Source organism: Scyliorhinus torazame, chromosome 22 (assembly GCF_047496885.1).
Source record: "Scyliorhinus torazame isolate Kashiwa2021f chromosome 22, sScyTor2.1, whole genome shotgun sequence".
NCBI classification, from domain to species: domain Eukaryota; kingdom Metazoa; phylum Chordata; class Chondrichthyes; order Carcharhiniformes; family Scyliorhinidae; genus Scyliorhinus; species Scyliorhinus torazame.
Window position 1 is genome coordinate 13,510,859 of NC_092728.1, and position 15,323 is coordinate 13,526,181.

The window sequence follows — 15,323 nt, forward strand, 5'->3', positions numbered from 1 at the left end:
TTTTCTCCCAAATTTAGCCTCGTCTCTGGCAACAGAGACGCCTTCAAACACAACATCCCCCGAAGCGCCTCACCGGACAGTCAATCACAGAGATGGGGAGGTTTGTAGGGGACTGGAGGAGCTTGCAGAGATAGGGAGGGTTGGAGGAGGTTACAGAATTGGGATGACTGTTGGGGTTGGAGAAGGTTACAGATATAGGGACTGTTGTAGGGGCCGGAGTCCCGTACAACAGAATAGGTTACAGAGATACAGTGGGTTGTAGGGGCTAGAGGAGGTTCCAGCGATAGGCAGGGTTGTAGGGCCTGGAGGTTACAGAGATAGGGAGGGTTATTGGGGCTGGAGGAGGCTACAGAGATAGGGAGGGTTGTAGGGTCTGGAGGAGCTTACAGAGATAGGGAGGGTTGTAGGGGCCGGAGGAGGTGACAGAGATAGGGAGGGTTGTAAGGACTGGAGGAGGTTACAGAGAGAGGGGCTGGAGGGGGTTACAGAGATAGGACGGTTTAGGGGCTGGAGAGGGTTGCAGTGATAGGGAGGGTTGTAGGAGCTGGTAGAGGTTACAGAGATAGGGAGGGTTGTTGGGACTGGAGTAGGTTACTTAGGGGCTGGAGGGGGTTACAGAGATAGGAGGGTTTAGGGGCAGGAGGGGGTTACAGGGATAGGGAGGGTAGCCGGGGCTGGAGGAGGTGACAGAGATAGAGAGAGTTGTAGAGGCTGGTAGAGGTTACATAGGGAGGGCTGTCAGGGCTGGAGGAGGTTACAGAGATAGGGAGCGTTGTTGGGGCTGGAGGAGGTTACAGAGATAGGGAGGGTTGTAGGGACTGGAGGAGGTTACAGAGATAGGGAGGGTTGTAGGGGGTGGAGAAGGTTACAGAGATAGGGAGGTTTGTAGGGGGTGGAGGAGGTTACAGAGATAGGGAGGGTTGTAGGGGGTGGAGAAGGTTACAGAGATAGGGAGGTTTGTAGGGGGTGGAGGAGGTTACAAAGATAGGGAGGGTTGTAGGGACTGGAGGAGGTTACAGAGGTAGGGAGGGTTGTAGGGGATGGAGGAGGTTACAGAGATAGGGAGGTTTGTAGCGGATGGAGGAGGTCACAGAGATAGGGTGGGATGTAGGGGCTGGAGGAGGTTACAGAGGTAGGGAGGGTTGTAGGGGATGGAGGAGGTTACAGAGATAGGGAGGGTTGTAGGGGATGGTGGAGGTTACTTAGATAGGGAGGGTTGTTGGGGCTGGAGGTGGTTACAGAGATAGGACAGAGTGTAGGGACTGGAGGAGGTTACAGAGATAGGGAGGGTAGTCGGGACTGGAGGAGGTTACAGAGATAGGGAGGATTGTAGGGGCTGGAGGAGGTTACAGAGATAGGGAGGGTTGTAGAGGCTGGAGGAGGTTACAGAGAGAGGGTGGGTTGTAGGGGCTGGAGGAGGTTACAGAGGTAGGGAGGGTTGTAGGGGATGGAGGAGGTTACAGAGGTAGGGAGGGTTATAGGGGCTGGAGGAGGTTACAGAGAGAGGGTGGGTTGTAGGGGATGGAGGAGGTTACAGAGATAGGGAGGGTTGTAGCGGATGGAGGACGTTACAGAGATAGGGTGGGTTGTAGGGGCTGGAGGATGTTACAGAGGTAGGGAGGGTTATAGGGGCTGGAGGAGGTTACAGAGAGATGGTGGGTTGTAGGGGATGGAGGAGGTTACAGAGATAGGGAGGGTTGTAGGGGATGGAGGAGGTTACAGAGATAGGGAGGGTTGTAGGGGCTGGAGGAGGTTACAGAGGTAGGGAGGGTTATAGGGGCTGGAGGAGGTTACAGAGAGAGGGTGGGTTGTAGGGGATGGAGGAGGTTACAGAGATAGGGAGGGTTGTAGGGGCTGGAGGAGGTTACAGAGATAGGGAGAGTTGTAGGGGCTGGAGGAGGTTACAAAGATAGGGAGGGTTATAGGGGCTCGAGGAGGTTACAGAGAGAGGGTGGGTTGTAGGGGAAGGAGGAGGTTACAGAGAGTGGGAGGGTTGTAGGTGATGGAGGAGGTTACAGAGATAGGGAGGGTTGTAGGGACTGGAGGAGTTTACAGAGATAGGGAGGGTTGTAGGGGATGGAGGAGGTGTGGTAATACCAGGTATTGCAGTACCTGAGAGGTGAATGACCATTGGCTAGACCGCGGGGTCTACCATTGGATAATGTACATAGCCCCGCCCTGAGAGGTGGGGTATAAGAACCGATGCCGTCCCAGCAGCCTTCACTTCTGTAACATCGCTGCTGGGTACGGTTCTATCTGATTAAAGCTGAATCGATATGACTCCTCGTGGACTCAAGAGTATTGATTGTGCATCAGGAGGTTACAGAGATAGGGAGGGTTGTAAGGACTGGAGGAGGTTACAGAGATAGGGAGGGTTGTAGGGGCTGGAGGAGGTTACAGAGATAGGGAGGGTTGTAGGGGCTGGAGGAGGTTACAGAGATAGGGAGGGTGTAGGGGCTGGAGGAGGTTACCGAGATAGGGAGGGTTGTAGGGTGTGGCGAAGGTTACAGAGATAGGGAGGGTTGTAGGGACTGGAGGAGGTTACAGAGATAGGGAGGGTTGTACGGGATGGAGGAGGTTACAGAGATAGGGAGGGATGTAGGGGCTGGAGGAGGTTACAGAGATAGGGAGGGTTGTAGGGGATGGAGGAGGTTACTTAGATAGGGTGGATTGTTGGGGCTGGAGGAGATTACAGAGATAGGGCAGAGTGTAGGGACTGGAGGAGGTTACAGAGATAGGGAGGGTAGTCGGGGCTGGAGGAGGTTACAGAGATAGGGAGGTTTGTAGGGGGTGGGGGAGGTTACAGAGATAGGGAGGGTTGTAGGGACTGGAGGAGGTTACAGAGATAGGGAGGGATGTAGGGGGTGGAGAAGGTTACGGTGATAGGGAGGGTGTAGGGACTGGAGGAGTTTACAGAGATAGGGAGAGTAGTCGGGGATGGAGGCGGTTACAAAGATAGGGAGGGTTGTAGGGATTGGAGGAGGTTACAGAGATAGTGAGGGTTGTACGGGATGGAGGAGGTTACAGAGATAGGGAGGGATGTAGGGGGTGGAGAAGGTTATGGTGATAGGGAGGGTGTAGGGACTGGAGGAGTTTACAGAGATAGGGAGAGTAGTCGGGGATGGAGGCGGTTACAAAGATAGGGAGGGTTGTAGGGATTGGAGGAGGTTACAGAGATAGTGAGGGTTGTAGGGGATGGAGGAGGTTACAGAGATAGGGAGGGTTGTAGGGACTGGAGGAAGTTTCCAGAGATAGGGAGGGTTGTCGGGGGTGGAGAAGGTTACGGTGATAGGGAGGGTTGTAGGGACTGGAGGAGTTTACAGAGATAGCGAGAGTAGTCGGGGATGGTGGCGGTTACAAAGATAGGGAGGGTTGTAGGGATTGGAGGAGGTTACAGAGATAGTGAGGGTTGTAGGGGATGGAGGAGGTTACAGAGATAGGGAGGGTTGTAGGGGATGGAGGAGGTTGCAGAGATGGGGAGGGTTGTAGGGGATGGAGGAGGTTACAGAGATAGGGAGGGTTGTAGGGGATGGAGGAGGTTACTTAGATAGGGAGGGTTGTTGGGGCTGGAGGAGGTTACAGAGATAGGGAGGGTTGTAGGGGATGGAGGAGGTTACTTAGATAGGGAGGGTTGTTGGGACTGGAGGAGGTTACAGAGATAGGGAGGGTTGTAGGGGATGGAGGAGGTTACTTAGATAGGGAGGGTTGTTGGGGATGGAGGAGGTTGCAGAGAGAGGGAGGGTTGTTGGGGATGGAGGAGGTTACAGAGATAGGGAGGGTTGTAGGACTGGAGGAGGTTACAGAGATAGGGAGGGTTGTAGGGGCTGGAGGAGGTTACAGAGATAGGGAGGGTTGTAGGACTGGAGGAGGTTACAGAGATAGGGAGGGTAGTCGGGGCTGGAGGAGGTTACAGAGATAGGGAGGGTTGGAGGACTGGAGGAAGTTACAGAGATAGGGAGGGTAGTCGGGGCTGGAGGAGGTTACAGAGATAAGGAGGGTAGTCGGGGCTGGAGGAGGTTACAGAGATAGGGAGGGGGTGAGGGCATGGAGGGTGGGAATTTTAAAATGGCGTTGTTGTCATGACAGGAGCCAGCGAGAGGAGTGCAGTTGTGAAGGGTGGTGTTGGTGGTGGTGAGGGGTGATCACCGCATGTCAGGACACAGTGGGCAAGGGGGTTGGTGGGCAGCAGTGTTGCGAGTGAGCGGGCCGAAGGGGCTTCCCCGTGGCGGGGAGCGGCTGGCGATTAGGGTGAGTTTTTAGCGGTCACGTTGGGGGGGGGGTCCCGAAATCAAAGCGTCAACATGGGAGCAGCTCAGTCAGGATAAAAAGCTCCGAAGAGGGTATCGGGGGAGGAGGGGGGAGGGGGGTGGGGAGCGCCACATCGTGGCTTCGTCCCCGATTCCGGGGTGTGGGACCACCAACAGATCACGACCCCCCCTCCTGCCCCGGGCCTACGCGTGCACTGCCGCTGAGAGTGTGCGCTTCCCCCAGACGGTGTCGAATCCCTCAGAGGCCCTCGGCCTAGCAGTCAGCTGTCACTATCCGGAGCTAATTTCACTTTCCGCGAATTGATTCAGTTCATCAGGCACCTGCCTGAAAGCGCTGGGTACAGGGAGAAGCTTGTAGAAAGCGTTGCCCTGTCACCAGGACAGCAACAGGGGAAGAATCGGTTTCCTTCCTCTTCGTGGGTTCGGTTTCATTTCCTGCCGCTTTGTTAGGCCGGAGAGAGCCCAATCAAAACTTCCAGGCCATAATTAATTTCCCCCTTTTACAGTCTGATCACAGGGCAGTGCTGCGGGGGCCCTGGTTGTGTCAGGGTTCGGGGGGGGGGGGGGCGGGATCGGAGCTCGGCGCTCCCACGATCGCTTCCCAGTCACAAGGTCGGGCTCCGAGCCCTCATCGCAGAACCCCCTAATCCAGGCTAGGCACTCCCCCTATCCCCCCACCCCCCACCCCCTGCTGGTGCATATACTGAGGGAGCGCCGCATTGTCGGAGGGTCAGTGCTGAGGGAGCGCCACACTGTCGGAGCGTCAGTGCTGAGGGAGCGCCGCACTGTCGGAGGGTCAGTGCTGAGGGAGTGTCGCAGTATCGGAGGGTCAGTGCTGAGGGAGCGCCACACTTTCGGAGGGTCAGTGCTGAGGGAGCGCCGCACTGTCGGAGGATCAGTGGTGAGGGAGCGCCGTGCTGTCGGAGGGCCAGTGCTGAGGGAGCGCCGCACTGTCAGAGGGTCAGTGCTGAGGGAGCGCCGCACTGTCGGAGGGTCAGTGCTGAGGGACCGCCGCACTGTCAGAGGGTCAGTGCTGAGGGAGCGCCACACTGTCGGAGGGTCAGTACTGAGGGAGCGCCGCACTGTCGGAGGGTCAGTGCTGAGGGAGCACTTCATTGTCGGAGGGTCAGTGGTGAGGGAGCGCCGCGCTGTCGGAGGGCCAGTGCTGAGGGAGCGCCGCACTGTCGGAGGGTCAGTGCTGAGGGAGCGCCGCACTGTCAGAGGGTCAGTGCTGAGGGAGCGCCGCGCTGTCGGAGGGCCAGTGCTGAGGGAGCGCCGCACTGTCAGAGGGTCAGTGCTGAGGGAGCACCGCACTGTTGGAGGGAATCTATTGAAAGTATCCTGCATGGGAACAGGAGGAGGCCATTCAGCCCCTACTTGAGCGTGTCCCACCAGTAGAACCCGATCATGGCTGATCTATATCTGACCTCCATCTACCCGCCTCAGATCCGTTAGCCCTTAATCCCTCCCTTACCCATCAAGAATCTCTCAATCTCAGGGAAGAAAACTCCAACTGGACCCCTGCTGTAACCTCAACTGTTTTGAATGGCGGGGGCCGGGAGGGGAGAGAGTGTTGCACATTTATGCTCCCCCATGTGTGAGGAAGTGTTTACTCACATTCCCCCCCCCCCCCTCCCCCGAACAACTTGTCTCTCACTTTCCCTTTTGCCCAGCCGCTGCCCTCTCTCCTTCTCTCTATCAGCCCAATCAAATCCTCCTGTCATCTCAAGCCCCCTCAATCAGACCTCTCCCCCCTCTTAGTCCTCAACACTCGTGGGGACATGACCGATCTATGACCAGGAAAGGCTGAAAATCCTTATGCTGACTAGACAGCACCTGCCTGGGCAGAGAGAAATTGAGGTCAGGCTTTCGGGCCTAGAGCTAATGGTTGGGTTCGCCGCTGAGACAGAAGGTGTCCAGCGACTCTTTGACATCACAGCGTTTTTCCAGGGTTGGTGGGTGGACTCTGTGAACCATCCTTGGGAAACCGTGCAGCCCTCTCTAGACCACAACCCACCCAACCCCTAGACCCCATCCCCAAGCGAGTCCCCTTCAATCTCTCTCTTGCATTCCTGAAAAGCCGCCGTTTCATTTTCAACTTTCCACAGCTTCCTCATGCTTATCAGCCTTTACTTTCTGTTTCCCTCGCTAACGATGCTCCTGTGTCGCAATCAGTTGCTTCCCTCTCGAGATTAGTAATTAATGAACGGGTTTGCGTCCAAACTCATCAGGACCTGGACAGCATCCAGGCTTTGGGCTGACAAGTGGCAAGTTACATTCGCGCCACACAAGTGCCAACAATGACCATCTCCTAACTATCTCCCCTTGACATTCGATGGCTATCATGTCTGATAGCCAGGCCTCCGACTTCGGGGGCTTTGAGTCCCTCCATACCAGCAGTATTCGTCGCCGGGCTACCAGGGACGCAAAGGCCAGAACGTCAGCCTCTCTCTCTCTCCCTGGACTCCCGGGTCCTCCGAAACCCCCGAAATAGCCACCTCTGGACTCATCGCCACCCCTGTTTTCAGTACCCGGGACATAACGTCCGCGAGCCCCTGCCAGTAGCCCCTGAGTTTTGGACATGCCCAGAACATCTGGACCTGGCTCGCCGGCCCTCCCGAACAGCTGGCGCACCTGTCCTCCAATCCGAAAAGTTTACTCATCCGGGCCACTGTCATGTGGGCCCGGTGGACGACCTTGAATTGAATCAGGCTGAGCCTGGCCCATGTTGCGGTCGTGTTTACCCTGTTCAATGCCTCCCCCCATAAGCCCTCTTCCATCTCGCCCCCGAGCTCCTCTTCCCACTTAAGCTTCAGCTCCTCGGTCTGTGACACCTCCGCTCCCATAAGTTCTTTATATATACCTGAGACCCTCCCCTCCCCCACCCATCCACTGGACACTACCCTGTCCTGGATCCCCCTGAGTGGCAGGCGTGGGAAGAACGGAATCTGTCTGCGTAGACAGTCCCGCACCTGCAAGTACCTGAACTCATTCCCTCTCGCCAGCCCATATTTCTCCTCTTAAGTCCTCATGCTCGGGGAGCTCCCTTCCAAGAACAGATCCCCCATCCTCTCAATCCCAGCCCTCCGCCACAGTCGATACCCACCGTCCATATTCCCCGGGGCAAACCGGTGATTGTCGCAAATTGGGGACCAAAAATCGATGCTCCTATTCCCCCCACGTGCTCTCTCCATTGGCCCCAGATCCGCAAAGTCGCCACCACGATGGGGCTGGTGGAGTACCGTGCCAGCGGGAGCGGCAGGGGCGCCGTGACCAGGGCTGTCAAACTGGTCCCCCTGCACGAAGCGGCCTCCATCCGCCCCCAAACCGACCCCGCACCCACCATCCACGTCCTTATCATAGCTATGTTGGCCGCCCAGTAGTAATTATTGAAGTTTGGCAGCACCAGCCCCCCTTCCCCTCGGTTCCTCTCGAGCATCAATCTCCTCACCCGCGGGGACTTTCCCGCCCACACAAATCCCATAATCATTTTATTAACCTTCTTGAAAAAAGACCGCGGAATGAAAATGGGGAGACACTGGAAAACGAACAGGAATCTCGGGAGGACCGTCATTTTAACCGTCTGCACTCTCCCCGCGAGTGTCAGTGGGAGCGCATCCCACCTCCGGAACTCGACCCTCATTTGCTCCACCAACCGAGACAAGTTCAACTTGTGCAGACGGCCCCAGTCCCGCGCTACCTGTATCCCGAAGTATCTAACGCTGTCCCCTACTAGCCTGAACGGCAGCCCCCTCAACCTGCCTTCCTGGCTCCTCGCCTGCACTACAAACAACTCACTCTTTGCCGTGTTCAGTTTGTACCCCGAGAACCGGCCGAATTCCCTCGGGATTCCCATGACTTCATCCATCCCAGCCACTGGATCTGTGATGTATAAGAGCAGGTCAGCAGCGTACAATGAAACTCTGTGTTCCACCAGCCCCCACCCCCCCCCCCCCCCCCCCTGCCCCGTCCCAGCCCCTTCCAGGTCCCAGAAGCTCTTCGGGTAATTGCCAGCGGCTCTATTGCTAACGCAACCAGCAGTGGGGAGAGGGGACACCCCTGCCTTGTCCCACGGTACAGTCTGAAATAGTCAGATGTCGTCCTCTTCGTCCTCACACTCTCCTCCAGAGCCTGGTACAACAGTCTGACCCAGTCGGTAAAGCCCTCCCCAAATCCAAATCGTCCCAGCACCTCCCATAAATAGTCCCACTCAACCCGTGCGAAAGCCTTCTCAGCATCCATTGCCACAACTACCTCTACCTTCTTACTCTCCGGGGGCAGCATAATCACATTCAGCAGCCTTCTGAGGTTGGCCGCCAGCTGCCTACCCTTGACGAACCCGGTTTGATCTTCCATAATGACGCCCGGCACACAGTCCTCAATCCTAGCTGCCAAGAGCTTGGCCAGACTTTTAGCATCTACGTTGAGCGGAGAGATCGGCCTAAAGGGCCCACATGCCTCCGGGGCTTTGTCCCGTTTCTATATAAGGGAGATGGGGGCCTACGGCATCGTCGGGGGTAGCACTCCTCTGTCTCTTGCCTCATTAAAAACCCTAGCCAGCACCGGCCCCACTATCTTGGAGAACCTTTTGTAAAACTCCATCGGATACCCATCCGGCCCTGGGGCTTTACCCGACTGCATGGCCCTCAAGCCCGCCAATATTTCTTCAGTCCTGATCGGGGCCCCCAACCCGTCTACCAATCCCCTGCCCACTTTTGGGAAGGTCAGTCCATCCAGAAAGCACCTCATCCCCTCCCGCCCCGGAAGGGGTTCCGAGGTGTAAAGCCTGCTATAGGAGTCCCTGAACAGCACTGCGGATCCCCTACCAAGTCCCCCCCACCCCCCGTCGACTATCTTCCCTATTTCCCTGGCCGCCTCCCTCTTCCTCAGTTGCTGTGCCAGCGTTCTACTGGCTTTCTCCCCGTGCTCGTGAATCGCACCCCTCGCCTTCCTAAGCTGCTCCACAGCCTTACCTGTGGACAACACCCCAAACTCAGTCTGTAGCCTTCGTCGTTCCCTTAATAGCTCTGCCTTCGGGGACTCCGCGTATCTCCTGTCTGTCTGTAAGATTTCCTTTACCAGTCAACCCATTTCTGCCCTGTCCGTCCTGTCCCTATGTGCTCTGATCAAAATCAGCTCCCCTCTCACCACTGCCTTCAGCGCCTCACAGAGCACCGCAGCTGAGACTACCCCTGTGTCACTGGCCTGCAGGTAGTATTGCATACATTCCTCACCCTCTCACACACCGCCTCGTCTGCCAACAAACCGACCTCCGGCCTCCATTGAGGGGGCTGAAAACTTCCCTTGCAGACCCGCAGATCCACCCAGTGCGGGGCAGGGTCCGAAATAGCCATCGCCGAATATTCTACGTCCGTCACCCCCGCTAACAAGTCCCTGCTCATGATGAAAAAATCAATTCGAATACACCTTATGGACGTGTGAATAGAACGAAAACTCCCTCCCCATCGGCCGACTAGCCCTCTATGGATCAGCCTCCCCCATTTGCTCCATGAACCCCCTCAATTCTTTCGCCATTGCCTGCATCTTACCCGTTTTTGTACACGACCGGTCTAAGCCGGGGTCAAGGACTGTGTTAAAATCCCCTCCCATAATCAGCCTGTGCGAGTCCAGGTCAGGTATCTTCCCCAGCAGTCTCTTAATAAACTCCACATCGTCCCAATTTGGGGCGTATACATTGACCAATCCCCTCGAGCTTGCCACCCCCCCTGACAAATCTGCCTCCCCCATCCGAGATAGTGCTGCCCGCCTCAAATTGCACCCGTTTGTCGCCCAAAATCGCGACGCCCCCTGGTTTTAGTGTCCAGCCCCGAGTGGAAGACCTGGCTAATCCGGCCCTTCCTCAATCTGACCTGGTCCGCCACTTTCAGATGAGTCTCCTGAAGCATTATTACGTCCGCTTTCAGCGCCCTCAGATGCGCGAACACACGCGGCCCACTTTACCTGCCCACTTAACCCTCTAACGTTCCAGGTGATCAGCCTGGTTGAGGGGCACCGTGCCCCCCCCCCCCCCCCCGCCCCCCCCCCCCCCCCTGCCGATCAGCCCTTGTGTCGCTCTACCCCTGGCCCGCCTCCTGGCAGCCCCCACCTCCGACCTCCTCCATGTTACTAAACCCAAATCCCTCCCTCATCAGCAGATCAACTACCCCCCCCCCCCCCCCCAGCAACAACACTCTGTAATCTAACCCCTGCCATAAACTAACTAAATACTTCTCCCTCACTGTTAACCACCCGGCCAATCTTCATGTCAACCCCCCCCCCCCCCCACATTCTCATCAACATTGTTTATCTATGGTGGCACAGTGGTTAGCACTGCTGCCACACGCCACTGAGGACACGGGTTCGATCCCGGCTCTGGGTCACTGTCCGTGTGGAGTTCGCACATTCTCCCAGTGTCTGCGTGGGTTTCACCCCCACAACCCAAAGATGTGCAGGGTAGGTGGATTGGCCACGCTAAATTGCCCCTTAACTGGAACAAAATAATTGGGTACTCTAAAAAAGATTTTTTTTAAAGGGACAATCTTTCCCGATCTCTCTGTGCGTCTTTCTCTCTCTCTGTCTCCCTCTGTCTCTCTCTCTCTCTCTCTCTCTCTGTCTCTCTCTCTCTCTCTCTCTCTCTGTCTCTCTCTCTGTCGCTATCTCTGTCTCTCTCTCTCTCTTTCTGTGTCTCTCACTCTGTCTCTCTCTGCCTCTTTCTCTCTCTCTCTGTCTCTCTCTCTGTCTCTCTCTCTCTGTCTCTCTCTGTCTCTCTCTGCCTCTTTCTCTCTGTCTCTATCTCTGTCTCTCTCTCTCTGTCTCTCTCTCCCTGTCTCTCTCTCTTTCTCTCTCTCTCTGTCTGTCTCTCTCTCTCTCTCTCTGTCTCTCTGTGTCTCTCTCCCTCTTTCTCCATCTCCATCTGTGCCACTCTCTCTGTGTCTGTCTCTCTCTCTCTGTCTCTCTCCATCTCTATCTGTGCCACTCTCTCTCTTTCTCCACCTGTGCCACTCTCTCTCTCTGTCTGTCTCTCTCTCTCTTTCTCCATCTGTGCCACTCTCTCTCTCTGTCTGTCTCTCTCTCTCCATCTCTATCTGTGTCACTCTCTGTGTCTAACTCGCTCTGTCTCTCTCTCTCTGTCTGTCTCTCTCTCTCCATCTCTATCTGTGTCACTCTCTCTGTCTGTTTGTCTGGTTCTCTCTCTCTCTCTATCTGTGCCACTCTCTCTGTGTCTAACTCGCTCTGTCTCTCTCTCTCTCTCTCTCCATCTCTAATTGTGTGTGTCTCTCTCTGCCTCTCTGTTTCTCCATCTCTATCTGTGTCACTCTCTCTGTCTCTCTCTCTCTCTCTCTGTGGCTCTCTGTCTGTCTCTCTCCATCTCTATTTTTGTCACTCTCTCTCCCTATACCTTTAATACACCTCTTTAAAACTGGTAATTCCCACAGGATTTTCTCCTGTCCCTAATATCTCCACCTAATGTTCGGCATTAAATTCTGTCTGATTGACTCTCCTGTGAGGCGCTTCGGGGGACGTAGTGATTGAAGGCAGCTCTGTTGCGAGAGGCGAGGTTAAGTTCACCTTAAGCCGGACTGAACTTGGACGATGGGATTGCAGGGAATGTTGGAGATGAAAGTGTCTGAGAGCTCACTGCACTCTTGCAGATTCCTGAACCGTTAGCGAGTCCGAAAGCTCGCTTGTCGCGACGTTGAAGCTGGGATTTCCCGTGAACCGAGTGTCCGATCGCCCGGCACGGGCGATGGATAATTTCAGTTTCCCCCTCTCTTGCTCATCCTCCATCGCACACACACACACCAACAACCTCCCGAATGATAACTTTCAGTTTCTGTACTATCCTCTTTCACGTCTCTCTTGATTTCCTTTCCAAATCATAGCAGCAGCCCTGACATCATTGGAAAATTAAACTGTCCGTTCCTTAACTTTTTCTTTCAGGGACAGGAGGGGGATTTTTCTATATCCTGGAGCCCATTTAAAAAGAGTCGGGGAGATGGAGCGGGTCACAGAGCGAGACCAGGTCGAAGGGGATAGAACCCAGTCTGCCTCAGGGTTGAGAGTGAGACCGAACGGCCGCAGCAACTTTCTCGGCCCGAGGAGCGAGATCGTCACGTCTTCGAGCCCTCCTCCCTCCCTCCCTCCCAGTCACTCCGCCAACTGTGCCCTGCCCCTCGAAGCGGTGGTTTCCATTTCCCTCAGCGCCTCCCCGTCGGAATGGAGATGAGAACGAGGAGCGTCCTCCTGACAGTCGCCGTTTCGTTGCTGGTGTGCGGTCCGCTCGCTGGTACAGCGGGAGAGAAGTCAGACGGACAGAGCTGTGACTTATCCATCTTCAGGACCCCGCCACCTGTCGTCATGAGGACCTTCCAGCATTTCCAGAATCATTATGTAAGGAAAAATTGATTTTCATCTCCTAGTGTCTAGCTAGCATAACCCGCTGTCTAACATCTCCCCCTGTGTAACTAACAATTCCCCCTGTGTAACTAACATCTCCCCCTGTGTAACTAACACCTCCCCCTGTGTAACTAACATCTCCCCCTGTGTAACTAACATCTCCCCCTGTTTAACTAACATCTCCCTCTGTGTAACTAACATCTCCCCCTGTGTAACTAACTTTCCCCCCCCCTTTAACTAACATCTCCCCCGTGGAAAAACCTCTCCCCCTGTGGAACTAACTTCCCCCCCCTTTAACTAACATCTCCCCCGTGGAAAAACCTCTCCCCCTGTGGAACTAACCTCTCCCCCTTTTGTAACTAACCTGTCCCCTGTCTAACTAGCTTAGTTGTCGTTTCTGAGTATTAATTTGCAGTGCGAGCTAAGGGACTGCTTGTGAGGGTTTCACTTGCAGAAGGCACTTGACCAAGTTCCACACGAGAGGCTTTTGACAAACACTAAAGATGTGGGTGGAATTGGCTGCTTCCTATTGGGATTGGGATTGGGATGGGAGTGCAGGGACAGAGGGCAGTGCTAATTGGGATGCACTCAGACAGGCAGGATGAAAATAGTGGGGTCTCCGAGCGATCGGTACTGGGACCCTTACATTTCAGTGTTGACCAGAGAGGTGAAAGAGCAGAGAGGTGTATGTCTGAGTTTCCTCTCCTATCCTCACTATCCCTGGAATATCTCTGGGACCCGGGCCTCACCCTCCCACCTCCCTCCTCCCCATCCCTCACCCCTTCCTTCTTGCCCCAACTGGTCTTCCTTTGGGGATGTTCTCCATTGCCCTGGGTCGATCCATGGGGATATTCTCTTTGGAAGCGGACAGTAAATGTGTTTTTGATTCTCCCGAAGGTCCGGATTCGCTCCCCCCGCTACACCACCCCGCTGGTGGCTTCGCTGGACGTTCTGACGGGACTGAGTGTGAGTGTGGTTCCTGTTTCTCATCAAAAACCCAGACCTCCCCCCCACCCCCCCGCCCAGTGAGGGGGAAACCCCTTCACTCCCAGCCCTCCCCTCCATTCCTCAACCTCACCATCCTTCTCACCCCTCCATCCTCTCTCCTACCCCCCTTTCCCCCTCCTCTCCTCCCCTCTCTCATCCTCCCCTTCTCTCTCCTCTCCCACACTCTTGATCTGATCACCTCCCAATCCCAGTTACCCTGCCCACTGTCTCTTCCCTCTCTCCTTCTGCCTCTCCCCTCTCCTCCACCCCAACCCTCTCCCCTCATCCCCTCTCCTCTTCCCCACTTCCCAGCCCCCCTCCCTTCCTTCTCTATCCCCGTCCATTCACGTCCTCCTGGTCACTGCCAACCTACTGCCCCTGCCTCTCCCACAGTCCCCTCTTTCCCCCCTTTTCCAAATTCCCCTCTCCCCCCATTCTCTTTTTCCCCCTAGGCCCCCTCTATCCACATGCTTTCTCTCTCTCTCTCTCTCTCCCTCTTCCCACCCTCTCTTGCCTCCTCTCCATCTCTCCCCCTTCTCCCAATTCCCCCCTCCCCTCCCCCTCTCCATCTCTCCCCTTCTCCCCATTCCCCCTTCCCCTCCCCCTCTCCATCTCTCCCCTTCTCCCCATTCCCCCCTCCCCTCTCCATGTCTCCCCCTTCTCACCATTCCCTCTCCCTTTCTTCCCCCTCTCCGCCTCTCCCCTTCTCCCCATTCCCCCCTCCCCTCCCCCCTCACCGTCACCCACTCTTCCCTGTCCCTTCTCTCCCCCACTCACCTCCTCCCGCTCCCCTTCCCAACCTCCTCCCCCCCCCTCGCCTCTCCTCCTTTCCCTCACACCCTCTCACCTCCCACTCGACGCATCCTCCTCTCTCCGGTTCCACCCTCACCCCATTCCCTCTCTTCCTCTCTGCCCCCTCTCACCCTCCCCCTCTCTTCCCACCTCCCACTGTCTACCCCCCTCTCCCCGTCTCTCCCGCTCACTCCCTCATCCCCTCCCTCCCCCACTCTCTCTCCCCCGTCCCCTCTCCCCTGCTCCCCCTGTCATTTCCCTCACACCGACCTTTCTCATTCCAGGTTCCTGAGAGACGGGTTTTGGTCCGAGCAGAGTTTGAGATTTTCACCCAGGTCCTGGGGAATGTGACTGAGGAGACGCTGGGAGTGTTGTGGAGGAAGGTTTGCAACACCCTGAACTTCATCACTGACAGGCTGACACAGTGTGTAAGTACAGGAGGGGAGGGACAGTGTCTGCCAGTGTGTCAGGGCCTGTGTGTGTCCGAGTGTGTGTGAGTATGAATGACTGTGAGTGACTGTGTGTGAGAGTGTGTGACTGTGTGTGTGAGTGTTTGTGTGTGTGTGTGTGACTGTGTGTGTGAGTGACTGACTCTGTGTGTGTGTGAGTAACTGTGTGAGTGACTGTGTGTGAGTGACTGTGTGTGTGAGTGTGTGTGTGAGAGAGAGAGTGTGTGTGAGTGTGTGTGTGAGTGTGTGTGTGAGAGTGCATTTGTGAGTGTGAGTGTGTGTGTGAGAGAGTGTGTGTGTGAGAGTGTGTGTGTGTGAGTGTGGGTGTGAGTGTGTGTGTGAGAGTGCATTTGTGAGTGTGAGTGTGTGTGTGAGTGTGAGTTTGAGAGTGTGTGTGTGAGAGAGTGTGTGTGAGAGAGTGTGTGTGTGA